This window comes from Scyliorhinus torazame, chromosome X, assembly GCF_047496885.1.
Source record: "Scyliorhinus torazame isolate Kashiwa2021f chromosome X, sScyTor2.1, whole genome shotgun sequence".
Lineage (NCBI taxonomy): Eukaryota > Metazoa > Chordata > Chondrichthyes > Carcharhiniformes > Scyliorhinidae > Scyliorhinus > Scyliorhinus torazame.
In genome coordinates this window covers 13,562,769-13,582,073 of record NC_092738.1, presented here as the reverse complement: position 1 = coordinate 13,582,073, position 19,305 = coordinate 13,562,769, and positions in this window count along the sequence as shown.

Here is a 19,305-nt window from a genome sequence, read left to right as displayed (position 1 = left end):
CTGGAGTCATCAAACTCGTCAACTGGGATTGGTCAACTGTCCGACAGGAGTCATCAAACTCGTCAACTGGGATTGGTCAACTGTCCGACTGGAGTCATCAAACTCGTCAACTGGGAGTCGCTCAACTGTCCGACTGGATTCAACAAACACGTCAACTCGGATTGGTCAATTGTCCGACTGGAGTCATCAAACTTGTCAACTGGGATTGGTCGACTGTCCGACTGGAGTCATCAAACTCGTCAACTGGGATTGGTCAACTGTTAAACTGGTGTCATCCAACTCGTCAACTGGGAGTCGCTCAACAGCCCGACTGGAGATATCAAACTCGTCAACTGGGATTGGTCAACTGTCCGATTGGAGTCATCAAACTGATCAACTGGGATTGGTCAACTGTCCCACTGGAGCCATCAAACTCGTCAACTGGGATTGGTCAACTGTGCGACTGGAGTCATCAAACTCGTCAACTGGGAGACGCTCAACTGTCCGACTGGAGACATCAAACTCGTCAACTGGGATTGGTCAACTGTCCGACTGGAGTCATTCAATTGGTCAACTGGGAACTGGTCAACTGTCTGACTGGAGTCATCAAACTGGTCAACTGGCAGTCGCTCAACTGTCCGACTGGAGACATCAAACTCGTCAACTGGGATTGGTCAGCTGTCCGACTGGAGTCTTCAAACTGGTCAACAGGGAGTCGCTCAAATGTCCGACTGGAGTCATCAAACTCGTCAACTGGGAGCTGGTCAACTGTCCGACTGGAGACATCGAACTGGTCAACTGGGAGTCGCTCAACTGTCCGACTGGAGTCATCGAACTGGTCAACTGGGATTGCTCAACTGTCCGACTGGAGTCATCAAACTGGTCAACTGGGAGTCGCTCAACTGTCCGACTGGAGTCATCAAACTCGTCAACTGGGATTGGTCAACTGTCCGACTGGAGTCATCAAACTCGTCAACTGGGATTTGTCAACTGTCCGACTGGAGTCATCAAACTCGTCAACTGGGATTGGTCAACTGTCCGACAGGAGTCATCAAACTCGTCAACTGTGATTGGTCAACTGTCCGACTGGAGTAATCAAAATCGTCAACTGGAATTGGTCAACTGTCAGACTGGAGTCATCAAACTCGTCAACTGGGAGTCGCTCATCTGTCCGACTGGATTCAACAAACACGTCAACTGGGATTGGTCAACTGTCCGACTGGAGTCATCAAACTTGTCAACTGGGATTGGTCGAATGTCCGACTGGAGTCATCGAACTCGTCAACTGGGATTGGTCAAATGTCAAACTGGAGTCATCAAACTGGTCAACTGGGATTGGTCAACTGTCCGACTGGAGTCATTCAATTGGTCAACTGGGAGCTGGTCAACTGTCTGACTGGAGTCATCAAACTGGTCAACTGGCAGTCGCTCAACTGTCCGACTGGAGACATCAAACTCGTCAACTGGGATTGGTCAACTGTCCGACTGGAGTCATCAAACTGGTCAACTGGGAGTCGCTCAACTGTCCGACTGGAGACATCAAACTCGTCAACTGGGATTGGTCAACTGTCCGACTGGAGTCATCAAACTCGTCAACTGGGTGACGCTCAACTGTCCGACTGGAGTATTCAAACTCGTCAACTGGGATTGGTCAACTGTCCGATTGGAGTCATTAAACTGATCAACTGGGATTGGTCAACTGTCCCACTGGAGTCATCAAACTCGTGAACTGGGATTGGTCAACTGTCCGACTGGAGGCATCATACCCGTCAACTGGGATTGGTCAACTGTCCGACTGGAGTCATCAAACTCGTCAACTGGGATTGGTCAACTGTCCGACTGGAGTCATCACACTCGTCAACTGGGATTGATCAACTGTCTGACTGGAGTCATAAGGCTGGTCAACTGGGAGTCGCTCAAATGTCCGACTGGAGTCATTAAACTTGTCAACTGGGAGCTGGTCAACTGTCTGACTGGAGTCATCAAACTGGTCAACTGGGAGTTGCTCAACTGTCCGACTGGAGACATCGAACTGGTCAACTGGGAGTCGCTCAACTGTCCGACTGGAGTCATCGAACTGGTCAACTGGGCTTGCTCAACTGTCCAACTGGAGTCATCAAACTGGTCAACTGGGAGTCGCTCAACTGTCCGACTGGAGTCATCAAACTCGTCAACTGGGATTTGTCAACTGTCCGACTGGAGTCATCAAACTCGTCAACTGGGATTGGTCAACTGTCCGACAGGAGTCATCAAACTCGTCAACTGGGATTGGTCAACTGTCCGACTGGAGTCATCAAACTCGTCAACTGGGAGTCGCTCAACTGTCCGACTGGATTCAACAAACTCGTCAACTGGGATTGGTCAACTGTCCGACAGGAGTCATCAAACTCGTCAACTTGGATTGGTCAACTGTCAAACTGGTGTCATCCAACTCGTCAACTGGGAATCGCTCAAATGTCCGACTGGAGACATCAAACTCGTCAACTGGGAGTCGCTCAACTGTCCGACTGGAGTCATCAAACTCGTCAACTGGATTGGTCAACTGTCCGACTGGAGTCATCAAACTCGTCAACTGCGATTGGACAACTGTCCGACTGGAGTAATCAAACTCGTCAACTGGGATTGGTCAACTGTCCGACTGGAGTCATCAAACTCGTCAACTGGGAGTCGCTCAACAGCCCGACTGGAGTATTCAAACTCGTCAACTGGGATTGGTCAACTGTCCGATTGGAGTCATTAAACTGATCAACTGGGATTGGTCAACTGTCCCACTGGAGTCATCAAACTCGTCAACTGGGATTGGTCAACTGTCCGACTGGAGTCATCAAACTCGTCAACTGGGAGACGCTCAACTGTCCGACTGGAGACATCAAACTCGTCAACTGGAATTGGTCAACTGTCCGACTGGAGTCATCAAACTGGTCAACTGGGATTGGTCAACAGTCCGACTGGAGTCATCAAACTGGTCAACTGGGATTGGTCAACAGTCCGACTGGAGTCATCAAACTCGTCAACTTGTATTGGTCAACTGTCCGACTGGAGTCATCAAACTCGTCAACTGGGATTGGTCTACTGTCCGACTGGAGTCATCAAACTCGTCAACTGGGATTGGTCAACTGTCCGACTGGAGTTATCAAACTGGTCAACTGGGATTGGTCAACTGTCCGACTGGAGTCATCAAACTGGTCAACTGGGAGTCGATCAACTGTCCGACTGGAGACATAAAACTCGTGAACTGGGATTGGTCAACTGTCCGACTGGAGGCATCATACCCGTCAACTGGGATTGGTCAACTGTCCGACTGGAGTCATCAAACTCGTCAACTGGGATTGGTCAACTGCCCGACTGGAGTCATCACACTCGTCAACTGGGATTGATCAACTGTCTGACTGGAGTCATAAGGCTGGTCAACTGGGAGTCGCTCAAATGTCCGACTGGAGTCATTAAACTTGTCAACTGGGAGCTGGTCAACTGTCTGACTGGAGTCATCAAACTGGTCAACTGGGAGTTGCTCAACTGTCCGACTGGAGACATCGAACTGGTCAACTGGGAGTCGCTCAACTGTCCGACTGGAGTCATCGAACTGGTCAACTGGGCTTGCTCAACTGTCCAACTGGAGTCATCAAACTGGTCAACTGGGAGTCGCTCAACTGTCCGACTGGAGTCATCAAACTCGTCAACTGGGATTTGTCAACTGTCCGACTGGAGTCATCAAACTCGTCAACTGGGATTGGTCAACTGTCCGACAGGAGTCATCAAACTCGTCAACTGGGATTGGTCAACTGTCCGACTGGAGTCATCAAACTCGTCAACTGGGATTGGTCAACTGTCCGACAGGAGTCATCAAACTCGTCAACTTGGATTGGTCAACTGTCAAACTGGTGTCATCCAACTCGTCAACTGGGAATCGCTCAAATGTCCGACTGGAGACATCAAACTCGTCAACTGGGAGTCGCTCAACTGTCCGACTGGAGTCATCAAACTCGTCAACTGGATTGGTCAACTGTCCGACTGGAGTCATCAAACTCGTCAACTGCGATTGGACAACTGTCCGACTGGAGTAATCAAACTCGTCAACTGGGATTGGTCAACTGTCCGACTGGAGTCATCAAACTCGTCAACTGGGAGTCGCTCAACAGCCCGACTGGAGTATTCAAAATCGTCAACTGGGATTGGTCAACTGTCCGATTGGAGTCATTAAACTGATCAACTGGGATTGGTCAACTGTCCCACTGGAGTCATCAAACTCGTCAACTGGGATTGGTCAACTGTCCGACTGGAGTCATCAAACTCGTCAACTGGGAGACGCTCAACTGTCCGACTGGAGACATCAAACTCGTCAACTGGGATTGGTCAACTGTCCGACTGGAGTCATCAAACTGATCAACGGGGATTGGTCAACTGTCCGACTGGAGTCATTCAATTGGTCAACTGTGAGCTGGTCAACTGTCTGACTGGAGTCATCAAACTGGTCAACTGGCAGTCGCTCAACTGTCCGACTGGAGACATCAAACTCGTCAACTGGGATTGGTCAACTGTCCGACTGGAGTCTTCAAACTGGTCAACAGGGAGTCGCTCAACTGTCCGACTGGAGACATCAAACTCGTCAACTGGGATTGGTCAACTGTCCGACTGGAGTCATCAAACTCGTCAACTGGGATTGGTCAACTGTCCGACAGGAGTCATCAAACTCGTCAACTGGGATTGGTCAACTGTCCGACTGGAGTCATCAAACTCGTCAACTGGGAGTCGCTCAACTGTCCGACTGGATTCAACAAACACGTCAACTCGGATTGGTCAATTGTCCGACTGGAGTCATCAAACTTGTCAACTGGGATTGGTCGACTGTCCGACTGGAGTCATCAAACTCGTCAACTGGGATTGGTCAACTGTTAAACTGGTGTCATCCAACTCGTCAACTGGGAGTCGCTCAACAGCCCGACTGGAGATATCAAACTCGTCAACTGGGATTGGTCAACTGTCCGATTGGAGTCATCAAACTGATCAACTGGGATTGGTCAACTGTCCCACTGGAGCCATCAAACTCGTCAACTGGGATTGGTCAACTGTGCGACTGGAGTCATCAAACTCGTCAACTGGGAGACGCTCAACTGTCCGACTGGAGACATCAAACTCGTCAACTGGGATTGGTCAACTGTCCGACTGGAGTCATTCAATTGGTCAACTGGGAACTGGTCAACTGTCTGACTGGAGTCATCAAACTGGTCAACTGGCAGTCGCTCAACTGTCCGACTGGAGACATCAAACTCGTCAACTGGGATTGGTCAGCTGTCCGACTGGAGTCTTCAAACTGGTCAACAGGGAGTCGCTCAAATGTCCGACTGGAGTCATCAAACTCGTCAACTGGGAGCTGGTCAACTGTCCGACTGGAGACATCGAACTGGTCAACTGGGAGTCGCTCAACTGTCCGACTGGAGTCATCGAACTGGTCAACTGGGATTGCTCAACTGTCCGACTGGAGTCATCAAACTGGTCAACTGGGAGTCGCTCAACTGTCCGACTGGAGTCATCAAACTCGTCAACTGGGATTGGTCAACTGTCCGACTGGAGTCATCAAACTCGTCAACTGGGATTTGTCAACTGTCCGACTGGAGTCATCAAACTCGTCAACTGGGATTGGTCAACTGTCCGACAGGAGTCATCAAACTCGTCAACTGTGATTGGTCAACTGTCCGACTGGAGTAATCAAAATCGTCAACTGGAATTGGTCAACTGTCAGACTGGAGTCATCAAACTCGTCAACTGGGAGTCGCTCATCTGTCCGACTGGATTCAACAAACACGTCAACTGGGATTGGTCAACTGTCCGACTGGAGTCATCAAACTTGTCAACTGGGATTGGTCGAATGTCCGACTGGAGTCATCGAACTCGTCAACTGGGATTGGTCAAATGTCAAACTGGAGTCATCAAACTGGTCAACTGGGATTGGTCAACTGTCCGACTGGAGTCATTCAATTGGTCAACTGGGAGCTGGTCAACTGTCTGACTGGAGTCATCAAACTGGTCAACTGGCAGTCGCTCAACTGTCCGACTGGAGACATCAAACTCGTCAACTGGGATTGGTCAACTGTCCGACTGGAGTCATCAAACTGGTCAACTGGGAGTCGCTCAACTGTCCGACTGGAGACATCAAACTCGTCAACTGGGATTGGTCAACTGTCCGACTGGAGTCATCAAACTCGTCAACTGGGTGACGCTCAACTGTCCGACTGGAGTCATCAAACTCGTCAACTGGGATTGGTCAACTGTCCGACTGGAGTCATCAAACTTGTCAACTGTGATTGGTCGAATGTCCGACTGGAGTCATCAAACTGGTCAACTGGGATTGGTCAACTGTCCGACTGGAGTCATTCAATTGGTCAACTGGGATTGGTCAACTGTCCGACTGGAGGCATCAAACTCGTCAACTGGGATTGGTCAACTGTCCGACTGGAGACATCAAACTCGTCAACTGGGATTGGTCAACTGTCCGACTGGAGTAATCAACCTCGTCAAATGGGATTGGTCAAATGTCCGACTGGAGTCATCAATCTCGTCAACTGGGATTGGTCAACTGTCCGACTGGAGGCATCAAACTCGTCAACTGGGATTGGTCTACTGTCCGACTGGAGTTATCAAACTCGTCAACTGGGATTGGTCAACTGTCCGACTGGTGTCATCAAACTCGTCAACTGGGATTGGTCAACTGTCCGACTGGAGTCATCAAACTGGTGAACTGGGATTGGTCAACTGTCCGACTGGAGTCATCAAACTCGTCAACTGGGATTGGTCAACTGTTCGACTGGAGTCATCAAACTCGTCAACTGCGATTGGTCAACTGTCCGACTGGAGTCATTCAATTGGTCAACTGGGAGCTGGCCAACTGTCTGACTGGAGTCATCAAACTGGTCAACAGGGAGTCGCTCAACTGTCCGACTGGAGTCATCAAACTCATAAACTGGGATTGGTCAACTGTCTGACTGGAGTCATCAAACCGGTCAACTGCGATTGGTCAACTGTCCGACTGGAGTCATCAAACTCATCAACTGGGATTGGTCAACTGTCCGACTGGAGTCATCAAACTGGTCAACTGGGGTTGGTCAACTGTGCGACTGGAGACATCAAACTCGTCAACTGGGAGTCGCTCAACAGTCCGACTGGAGTCATCAAACTGGTCAACTGGGATTGGTCAACTGTCCGACTGGAGTCATCAAACTGGTCAACTGGGAGTCGATCAACTGTCCGACTGGAGACATCAAACTCGTCAACTGGGATTGGTCAACTGTCTGACTGGAGTCATCAAACTCGTCAACTGGGATTGGTCAACTGTCCGACTGGAGACATCAAACTGGTCAACTGGGAGTCGCTCAACTGTCCGACTGCAGACATCAAACTCGTCAACTGGGATTGCTCAACTGTCCGACTGGAGTCATCAAACTGGTCAACTGGGTGTCGCTCAACTGTCCGACTGGAGTCATCAAACTCGTCAATTGGTATTGGTCAACTGTCCGACTGGAGTCATCAAACTCGTCAACTGGGATTTGTCAACTCTCCGACTGGAGTTATCAAACTCGTCAACTGGGATTGGTCAACTGTCCGACAGGAGTCATCAAACTCGTCAACTGGGATTGGTCAACTGTCCGACTGGAGTAATCAAACTCGTCAACTGGGATTGGTTAACTGTCCGACTGGAGTCATCAAACTCGTCAACTGGGATTGGTAAACTGTCAAACTGGAGTCATCCAACTCGTCAACTGGGATTAGTAAACTGTCAAACTGGAGTCATCCAACTCGTCAACTGGGAATCGTTCAACTGTCCGACTGGAGACATCAAACTGGTCAACTGGGATTGGTCAACTGTCCGACTGGAGTCATCAAACTGGTCAACTGGGATTGGTCAACTGTCCGACTGGAGTCATCAAACTCGTCAACTGGGAGTCGCTCAACTGTCCGACTGGAGTCATCAAACTTGTCAACTGGGATTGGACAACTGTCCGACTGGAGTAATCAAACTCGTCAACTGGGATTGGTCAACTGTCCGACTGGAGTCATCAAACTCGTCAACTGGGAGTCGCTCAACAGCCCTACTGGAGATATCAAACTCGTCAACTGGGATTGGTCAACTGTCCGACTGGAGTCATCAAACTGATCAACTGGGATTGGTCAACTGTCTCTCTGGAGTCATCAAACTCGTCAACTGGGATTGGTCAACTGTCCGACTGGAGTCATCAAACTCGTCAACTCGGAGACGCTCAACTGTCCGACTGGAGACATCAAACTCGTCAACTGGGATTGGTCAACTGTCCGACTGGAGTCATTCAATTGGTGAACTGGGAGCTGGTCAACTGTCTGACTGGAGTCATCAAACTGGTCAACTGGCAGTCGCTCAACTGTCCGACTGGAGACATCAAACTCGTCAACTGGGATTGTTCAACTGTCCGACTGGAGACATCAAACTCGTCAACTGGGATTGTTCAACTGTCCGACTGGAGTCAACAAACTGGTCAACTGGGAGTCGCTCAACTGTTCGACTGCTGTCATCAAACTCGTCAACTGGGATTGGTCAACTGTCCGACTGGAGTCATTAAACCCGTCAACTGGGATTGGTCAACTGTCCGACTGGAGTCATCAAACTCATCAACTCGGATTGGTCAACTGTCCGACTGGAGTCATCAGACTCGTCAACTGGGATTGGTCAACAGTCCGACTGGAGTCATCAAACTCGTCAACTGGGATTGGTCAACTGTCCGACTGGAGTCATCAAACTGGTCAACTGGGAGTCGCTCAACTGTCCGAATGGAGACATCAAACTCGTCAACTGGGATTGGTCAACTGTCCGACTGGAATTATCAAACTGGTCAACAGGGAGTCGCTCAACTGTCCGACTGGAGTCATCAAACTCATCAACTGGGATTGGTCAACTGTCCGACTGGAGTCATCAAACTCGTCAACTGGGATTGGTCAACTGTCCGACTGGAGTCATCAAACTCGTCAACTGTCCGACTGGAGTCATCAAACTCGTCAACTGGGATTAGTCAACTGTCCGACTGGAGTCATCAAACTTGTCAACTGGGATTGGTCAACTGTCCGACTGGAGTCATCAAACTCGTCAACTGGGATTGGTCAACTGTGCGACTGGAGTCATCAAACGGGTCGACTAGGATTGGTCAACTGTCCGACTGGAGTCATCAAACTCGTCAACTGGGATTGGTCAACTGTCCGACTGGAGTCATCAAACTGGTCAACTGGGAGTCGCTCAACTGTCCGACTGGAGACATCAAACTCGTCAACTGGGATTGGTCAACTGACCGACTGGAGACTTCAAACTGGTCAACTGGGAGTCGCTCAACTGTCCGACTGCAGACATCAAACTCGTCAACTGGGATTGGTCAACTGTCCGACTGCAGTCATCAAACTCGTCAACTGGGATTGGTCAACTGTCCGACTGGAGTCATCAAACTCGTCAACGAGGATTGGTCAACTGTCCGACTGCAGTCATCAAACTCGTCAACTGGGGTTGGTCAACTGTCCGACTGGAGTCATCAAACTCGTCAACTAGGATTGGTCAACTGTCCAACTGGAGTCATTCAACTGGTCAACTGGGAGCTGGTCATCTGTCTGACTGGAGTCATCAAACTGGTCTACTGTGAGTCGCTCAACTGTCCGACTGGAGTCATCACACTGGTCAACTGGGATTGGTCAACTGTCCGACTGGAGTCATCAAACTCGTCATCTGGGATTGGTCAACTGCCCGACTGGAGTCATCAAACTGGTCAACTGGGATTGGTCAACTGTCCGACTGGAGTGATCAAACTCGTCAACTGGGATTGGTCAACTGTCCGACTGGAGTCATCAAACTCATCAACTGGAATTGGTCAACTGTCCGACTGGAGTGATCAAACTCGTCAACTGGGATTGGTCAACTATCCGACTGGAGTCATCAAACTCGTCAACTGGGATTGGTCAACTGACAGACTGGAGTCATCAAACCCGTCAACTGGGATTGGTCAACTGTCCGACTGGAGTCATCAAACTGGTCAACTGGGATTGGTCAACTGTCAGACTGGAGTCATCAAACTCGTCAACTGGGAGTCGCTCATCTGTCCGACTGGATTCAACAAACACGTCAACTGGGATTGGTCAACTGTCCGACTGGAGTCATCAAACTTGTCAACTGGGATTGGTCGAATGTCCGACTGGAGTCATCGAACTCGTCAACTGGGATTGGTCAAATGTCAAACTGGAGTCATCAAACTGGTCAACTGGGATTGGTCAACTGTCCGACTGGAGTCATTCAATTGGTCAACTGGGAGCTGGTCAACTGTCTGACTGGAGTCATCAAACTGGTCAACTGGCAGTCGCTCAACTGTCCGACTGGAGACATCAAACTCGTCAACTGGGATTGGTCAACTGTCCGACTGGAGTCATCAAACTGGTCAACTGGGAGTCGCTCAACTGTCCGACTGGAGACATCAAACTCGTCAACTGGGATTGGTCAACTGTCCGACTGGAGTCATCAAACTCGTCAACTGGGTGACGCTCAACTGTCCGACTGGAGTCATCAAACTCGTCAACTGGGATTGGTCAACTGTCCGACTGGAGTCATCAAACTTGTCAACTGTGATTGGTCGAATGTCCGACTGGAGTCATCAAACTGGTCAACTGGGATTGGTCAACTGTCCGACTGGAGTCATTCAATTGGTCAACTGGGATTGGTCAACTGTCCGACTGGAGGCATCAAACTCGTCAACTGGGATTGGTCAACTGTCCGACTGGAGACATCAAACTCGTCAACTGGGATTGGTCAACTGTCCGACTGGAGTAATCAACCTCGTCAAATGGGATTGGTCAAATGTCCGACTGGAGTCATCAATCTCGTCAACTGGGATTGGTCAACTGTCCGACTGGAGGCATCAAACTCGTCAACTGGGATTGGTCTACTGTCCGACTGGAGTTATCAAACTCGTCAACTGGGATTGGTCAACTGTCCGACTGGTGTCATCAAACTCGTCAACTGGGATTGGTCAACTGTCCGACTGGAGTCATCAAACTGGTGAACTGGGATTGGTCAACTGTCCGACTGGAGTCATCAAACTCGTCAACTGGGATTGGTCAACTGTTCGACTGGAGTCATCAAACTCGTCAACTGCGATTGGTCAACTGTCCGACTGGAGTCATTCAATTGGTCAACTGGGAGCTGGCCAACTGTCTGACTGGAGTCATCAAACTGGTCAACAGGGAGTCGCTCAACTGTCCGACTGGAGTCATCAAACTCATAAACTGGGATTGGTCAACTGTCTGACTGGAGTCATCAAACCGGTCAACTGCGATTGGTCAACTGTCCGACTGGAGTCATCAAACTCATCAACTGGGATTGGTCAACTGTCCGACTGGAGTCATCAAACTGGTCAACTGGGGTTGGTCAACTGTGCGACTGGAGACATCAAACTCGTCAACTGGGAGTCGCTCAACAGTCCGACTGGAGTCATCAAACTGGTCAACTGGGATTGGTCAACTGTCCGACTGGAGTCATCAAACTGGTCAACTGGGAGTCGATCAACTGTCCGACTGGAGACATCAAACTCGTCAACTGGGATTGGTCAACTGTCTGACTGGAGTCATCAAACTCGTCAACTGGGATTGGTCAACTGTCCGACTGGAGACATCAAACTGGTCAACTGGGAGTCGCTCAACTGTCCGACTGCAGACATCAAACTCGTCAACTGGGATTGCTCAACTGTCCGACTGGAGTCATCAAACTGGTCAACTGGGTGTCGCTCAACTGTCCGACTGGAGTCATCAAACTCGTCAATTGGGATTGGTCAACTGTCCGACTGGAGTCATCAAACTCGTCAACTGGGATTTGTCAACTCTCCGACTGGAGTTATCAAACTCGTCAACTGGGATTGGTCAACTGTCCGACAGGAGTCATCAAACTCGTCAACTGGGATTGGTCAACTGTCCGACTGGAGTAATCAAACTCGTCAACTGGGATTGGTTAACTGTCCGACTGGAGTCATCAAACTCGTCAACTGGGATTGGTAAACTGTCAAACTGGAGTCATCCAACTCGTCAACTGGGATTAGTAAACTGTCAAACTGGAGTCATCCAACTGGTCAACTGGGAATCGCTCAACTGTCCGACTGGAGACATCAAACTGGTCAACTGGGATTGGTCAACTGTCCGACTGGAGTCATCAAACTGGTCAACTGGGATTGGTCAACTGTCCGACTGGAGTCATCAAACTCGTCAACTGGGAGTCGCTCAACTGTCCGACTGGAGTCATCAAACTTGTCAACTGGGATTGGACAACTGTCCGACTGGAGTAATCAAACTCGTCAACTGGGATTGGTCAACTGTCCGACTGGAGTCATCAAACTCGTCAACTGGGAGTCGCTCAACAGCCCTACTGGAGATATCAAACTCGTCAACTGGGATTGGTCAACTGTCCGACTGGAGTCATCAAACTGATCAACTGGGATTGGTCAACTGTCTCTCTGGAGTCATCAAACTCGTCAACTGGGATTGGTCAACTGTCCGACTGGAGTCATCAAACTCGTCAACTCGGAGACGCTCAACTGTCCGACTGGAGACATCAAACTCGTCAACTGGGAGCTGGTCAACTGTCTGACTGGAGTCATCAAACTGGTCAACTGGCAGTCGCTCAACTGTCCGACTGGAGACATCAAACTCGTCAACTGGGATTGTTCAACTGTCCGACTGGAGACATCAAACTCGTCAACTGGGATTGTTCAACTGTCCGACTGGAGTCAACAAACTGGTCAACTGGGAGTCGCTCAACTGTTCGACTGCTGTCATCAAACTCGTCAACTGGGATTGGTCAACTGTCCGACTGGAGTCATTAAACCCGTCAACTGGGATTGGTCAACTGTCCGACTGGAGTCATCAAACTCATCAACTCGGATTGGTCAACTGTCCGACTGGAGTCATCAGACTCGTCAACTGGGATTGGTCAACAGTCCGACTGGAGTCATCAAACTCGTCAACTGGGATTGGTCAACTGTCCGACTGGAGTCATCAAACTGGTCAACTGGGAGTCGCTCAACTGTCCGAATGGAGACATCAAACTCGTCAACTGGGATTGGTCAACTGTCCGACTGGAGACATCAAACTGGTCATCTGGGATTGGTCAACTGTCCGACTGGAATTATCAAACTGGTCAACAGGGAGTCGCTCAACTGTCCGACTGGAGTCATCAAACTCATCAACTGGGATTGGTCAACTGTCCGACTGGAGTCATCAAACTCGTCAACTGGGATTGGTCAACTGTCCGACTGGAGTCATCAAACTCGTCAACTGTCCGACTGGAGTCATCAAACTCGTCAACTGGGATTAGTCAACTGTCCGACTGGAGTCATCAAACTTGTCAACTGGGATTGGTCAACTGTCCGACTGGAGTCATCAAACTCGTCAACTGGGATTGGTCAACTGTGCGACTGGAGTCATCAAACTGGTCGACTAGGATTGGTCAACTGTCCGACTGGAGTCATCAAACTCGTCAACTGGGATTGGTCAACTGTCCGACTGGAGTCATCAAACTGGTCAACTGGGAGTCGCTCAACTGTCCGACTGGAGACATCAAACTCGTCAACTGGGATTGGTCAACTGACCGACTGGAGACTTCAAACTGGTCAACTGGGAGTCGCTCAACTGTCCGACTGCAGACATCAAACTCGTCAACTGGGATTGGTCAACTGTCCGACTGCAGTCATCAAACTCGTCAACTGGGATTGGTCAACTGTCCGACTGGAGTCATCAAACTCGTCAACGAGGATTGGTCAACTGTCCGACTGCAGTCATCAAACTCGTCAACTGGGGTTGGTCAACTGTCCGACTGGAGTCATCAAACTCGTCAACTAGGATTGGTCAACTGTCCAACTGGAGTCATTCAACTGGTCAACTGGGAGCTGGTCATCTGTCTGACTGGAGTCATCAAACTGGTCTACTGTGAGTCGCTCAACAGTCCGACTGGAGTCATCACACTGGTCAACTGGGATTGGTCAACTGTCCGACTGGAGTCATCAAACTCGTCATCTGGGATTGGTCAACTGCCCGACTGGAGTCATCAAACTGGTCAACTGGGATTGGTCCACTGTCCGACTGGAGTCATTAAACTCGTCAACTGGGATTGGTCAACTGTCCGACTGGAGTGATCAAACTCGTCAACTGGGATTGGTCAACTGTCCGACTGGAGTCATCAAACTCGTCAACTGTCCGACTGGAGTCATCAAACTCATCAACTGGAATTGGTCAACTGTCCGACTGGAGTGATCAAACTCGTCAACTGGGATTGGTCAACTATCCGACTGGAGTCATCAAACTCGTCAACTGGGATTGGTCAACTGACAGACTGGAGTCATCAAACCCGTCAACTGGGATTGGTCAACTGTCCGACTGGAGTCATCAAACTGGTCAACTGGGATTGGTCAACTGTCCGACTGGAGTCATCAAACTCGTCAACTGGGTGTCGCTCAACTGTCCGACTGGAGACATCAAACTTGTCAACTGGGATTGGTCAACTGTCCAACTGGAGTCATCAAACTGGTCAACTGGGATTGGTCAACTGTCCGACTGGTGTCATCAAACTCGTCAACTGGGATTGGTCAACTGTCCGACTGGAGTCATCAAACTGGTCAACTCGGATTGGTCAACTGTCCGACTGGTGTCATCAAACTCGTCAACTGGGATTGGTCAACTGTCCGACTGGAGTCATCAAACTGGTCAACTCGGATTGGTCAACTGTCCGACTGGAGTCATCAAACTCGTCAACTGGGAATTGTCAACTGTCCAACTGGAGTCATTCAACTGGTCGACTGGGAGCTGGTCAACTGTCCGACTGGAGACATCAAACTCGTCAACTGGGGTTGGTCAACTGTCCGACTGGAGTCATCAAACCCGTCAACTGGGATTGGTCAACTGTCCAACTGGAGTCATTCAACTGGTCAACTGGGAGCTGGTCAACTGTCTGACTGGAGTCATCAAACTGGTCAACTGGGAGTCGCTCAACTGTCCGACTGGAGTCATCACACTGGTCAACTGGGATTGGTCAACTGTCCGACTGGAGTCATCAAACTCGTCATCTGGGATTGGTCAACTGTCCGACTGGAGTCATCAAACTGGTCAACTGGGATTGGTCCACTGTCCGACTGGAGTCATCAAACTCCTCAACTGTCCGACTGGAGTCATCAAACTCGTCAACTGGGATTGGTCAACTGTCCGACTGGAGTGATCAAACTCGTCAACTGGGATTGGTCAACTGTCCAACTGGAGTCATTCAACTGTCCAACTGGAGTCATTCAACTGGTCGACTGGGAGCTGGTCATCTGTCCGACTGGAGTCATCAAACTCGTCAACTGCGATTGGTCAACTGTCCGACTGGAGTCATCAAACACGTCAACTGGGATTGGTCAACTGTCCGACTGGAGTAATCAAACTCGTCAACTTGGATTGGTCAACAATCCGACTAGAGTCATCAAACTCGTCAACTGGGATTGGTCAACTGTCCGACTGGAGTCATCAAACTCGTCAACTGGGAGTCGCTCAACTGTCCGACTGGAGTCATCCAACTGGTCAACTGGGATTGGTCAACTGTCCGACTGGTGTCATCAAACTCGTCAACTGGGATTGGTCAACTGTCTGACTGGAGTCATCAAACTGGTCAACTGGGATTGTTCAACTGTCCAACTGGAGTCATTCAACTGGTCAACTGGGAGCTGGTCAACTGTCCGACTGGAGTCATCAAACTGGTCAACTGGGAGTCGCTCAACTGTCCGACTGGAGTCATCACACTGGTCAACTGGGATTGGTTAACTGTCCGACTGGAGTCATCAAACTCGTCAACTGGCATTGGTCAACTGTCCGACTGGAGTCATCAAACTGGTCAACTGGGATTGGTCAACTGTCCGACTGGAGTCATCAAACTCGTCAACGGGGACTGGTCAACTGTCCGACTGGAGTCATCAAACTCGTCAACTGGGATTGGTCAACTGTCCGACTGGAGTGATCAAACTGGTCAACTGGGATTGGTCAACTGTCCGACTGGAGTCATCAAACTCGTCAACTGGGATTGGTCAACTGTCCGACTGGAGTCATCAAACTCGTCAACTGGGACTGGTCAACTGTCCGACTGGAGTCATCAAACTCGTCAACTGGGAGCTGGTCAACTGTCCGACTGGAGTCATCAAACTCGTCAACTGCGATTGGTCAACTGACAGACTGGAGTCATCAAACTCGTCAACTGGGATTGGTCAACTGTTCGACTGGAGACATCAAACTCGTCAACTGCGATTGGTCAACTGTCCGACTGGAGTGATCAAACTCGTCAACTGGGATTGGTCAACTGTCCGACGGGAGTCATCAAACTCGTCAACTGGGATTGGTCAACTGACCGACTGGAGTTATCAAACTCGCCAACTGGGATTGGTCAACTGTCCGACTGGAGTCATCAAACTCGTCAACTGGGATTGGTCAACTGTCCGACTGGAGTCATCAAATTCGTCAACTGGGATTGGTCAACTGTCCGAGTGCAGTCATCAAACTCTTCAACTGGGTTTGGTCAACTGTCCGACTGGAGTGATCAAACTCATCAACTGGGATTGGTCAACTATCCGACTGGAGTCATCAAACTCGTCAACTGCGATTGGTCAACTGACAGACTGGAGTCATCAAACTCGTCAACTGGGATTGGTCAACTGTCCGACTGGAGTCATCAAACTCGTCAACTGGGATTGGTCAACTGTCCAACTGGAGTCATTCAACTGGTCAACTGGGAGCTGGTCAACTGTCTGACTGGAGTCATCAAACTGGTCAACTGGGAGTCGCTCAACTGTCCAACTGGAGACATCAAACTCGTCAACTGGGGTTGGTCAACTGTCCGACTGGAGTCATCAAACTCGTCAACTAGGATTGGTCAACTGTCCAACTGGAGTCATTCAACTGGTCAACTGGGAGCTGGTCATCTGTCTGACTGGAGTCATCAAACTGGTCTACTGTGAGTCGCTCAACTGTCCGACTGGAGTCATCACACTGGTCAACTGGGATTGGTCAACTGTCCGACTGGAGTCATCAAACTCGTCATCTGGGATTGGTCAACTGCCCGACTGGAGTCATCAAACTCGTCAACTGTGATTGGTCAACTGTCCGACTGGATTCATCAAACTGGTCAACTGGGATTGGTCCACTGTCCGACTGGAGTCATTCAACTCGTCAACTGGGATTGATCAACTGTCCGACTGGAGTGATCAAACTCGTCAACTGGGATTGGTCAACTGTCCGACTGGAGTCATCAAACTCGTCAACTCTCCGACTGGAGTCATCAAACTCATCAACTGGGATTGGTCAACTGTCCGACTGGAGTGATCAAACTCGTCAACTGGGATTGGTCAACTATCCGACTGGAGTCATCAAACTCGTCAACTGGGATTGGTCAACTGACAGACTGGAGTCATCAAACCCGTCAACTGGGATTGGTCAACTGTCCGACTGGAGTCATCAAACTGGTCAACTGGGATTGGTCAACTGTCCGACTGGAGTCATCAAACTCGTCAACTGGGAGTCGCTCAACTGTCCGACTGGAGACATCAAACTTGTCAACTGGGATTGGTCAACTGTCCAACTGGAGTCATCAAACTGGTCAACTGGGATTGGTCAACTGTCCGACTGGTGTCATCAAACTCGTCAACTGGGATTGGTCAACTGTCCGACTGGAGTCATCAAACTGGTCAACTCGGATTGGTCAACTGTCCGACTGGAGTCATCAAACTCGTCAACTGGGATTGGTCAACTGTCCAACTGGAGTCATTCAACTGGTCGACTGGGAGCTGGTCAAGTGTCCGACTGGAGACATCAAACTCGTCAACTGGGGTTGGTCAACTGTCCGACTGGAGTCATCAAACCCGTCAACTGGGATTGGTCAACTGTCCAACTGGAGTCATTCAACTGGTCAACTGGGAGCTGGTCAACTGTCTGACTGGAGTCATCAAACTGGTCAACTGGGAGTCGCTCAACTGTCCGACTGGAGTCATCACACTGGTCAACTGGGATTGGTCAACTGTCCGACTGGAGTCATCAAACTCGTCATCTGGGATTGGTCAACTGTCCGACTGGAGTCATCAAACTCGTCAACTGGGATTGGTCAACTGTCCGACTGGAGTCATCAAACTGGTCAACTGGGATTGGTCCACTGTCCGACTGGAGTCATCAAACTCGTCAACTGTCCGACTGGAGTCATCAAACTCGTCAACTGGGATTGGTCAACTGACAGACTGGAGTCATCAAACCCGTCAACTGGGATTGGTCAACTGTCCGACTGGAGTCATCAAACTGGTTAACTGGGATTGGTCAACTGTCCGACTGGAGTCATCAAACTCGTCAACTGGGAGTCGCTCAACTGTCCGACTGGAGACATCAAACTTGTCAACTGGGATTGGTCAACTGTCCAACTGGAGTCATCAAACTGGTCAACTGGGATTGGTCAACTGTCCGACTGGTGTCATCAAACTCGTCAACTGGGATTGGTCAACTGTCCGACTGGAGTCATCAAACTGGTCAACTCGGATTGGTCAACTGTCCGACTGGAGACATCAAACTCGTCAACTGGGATTGGTCAACTGTCCGACTGGAGTCATCAAACTCGTCAACTGGGATTGGTCAACTGTCCAACTGGAGTCATTCAACTGGTCGACTGGGAGCTGGTCAACTGTCCGACTGGAGACATCAAACTCGTCAACTGGGGTTGGTCAACTGTCCGACTGGAGTCATCAAACCCGTCAACTGGGATTGGTCAACTGTCCAACTGGAGTCATTCAACTGGTCAACTGGGAGCTGGTCAACTGTCTGACTGGAGACATCAAACTGGTCAACTGGGAGTCGCTCAACTGTCCGACTGGAGTCATCACACTGGTCAACTGGGATTGGTCAACTGTCCGACTGGAGTCATCAAACTCGTCATCTGGGATTGGTCAACTGTCCGACTGGAGTCATCAAACTCGTCAACTAGGATTGGTCAACTGTCCGACTGGAGTCATCAAACTGGTCAACTGGGATTGGTCCACTGTCCGACTGGAGTCATCAAACTCGTCAACTCGGATTGGTCAACTGTCCGACTGGAGTGATCAAACTGGTCAACTGGGATTGGTCAACTGTCCGACTGGAGTCATCAAACTCGTCAACTGGGATTGGTCAACTGTCCAACTGGAGTCATTCAACTGGTCAACTGGGATTGGTCAACTGTCCAACTGGAGTCATTCAACTCGTCAACTGGGATTGGTCAACTGTCCAACTGGAGTCATTCAACTGGTCGACTGG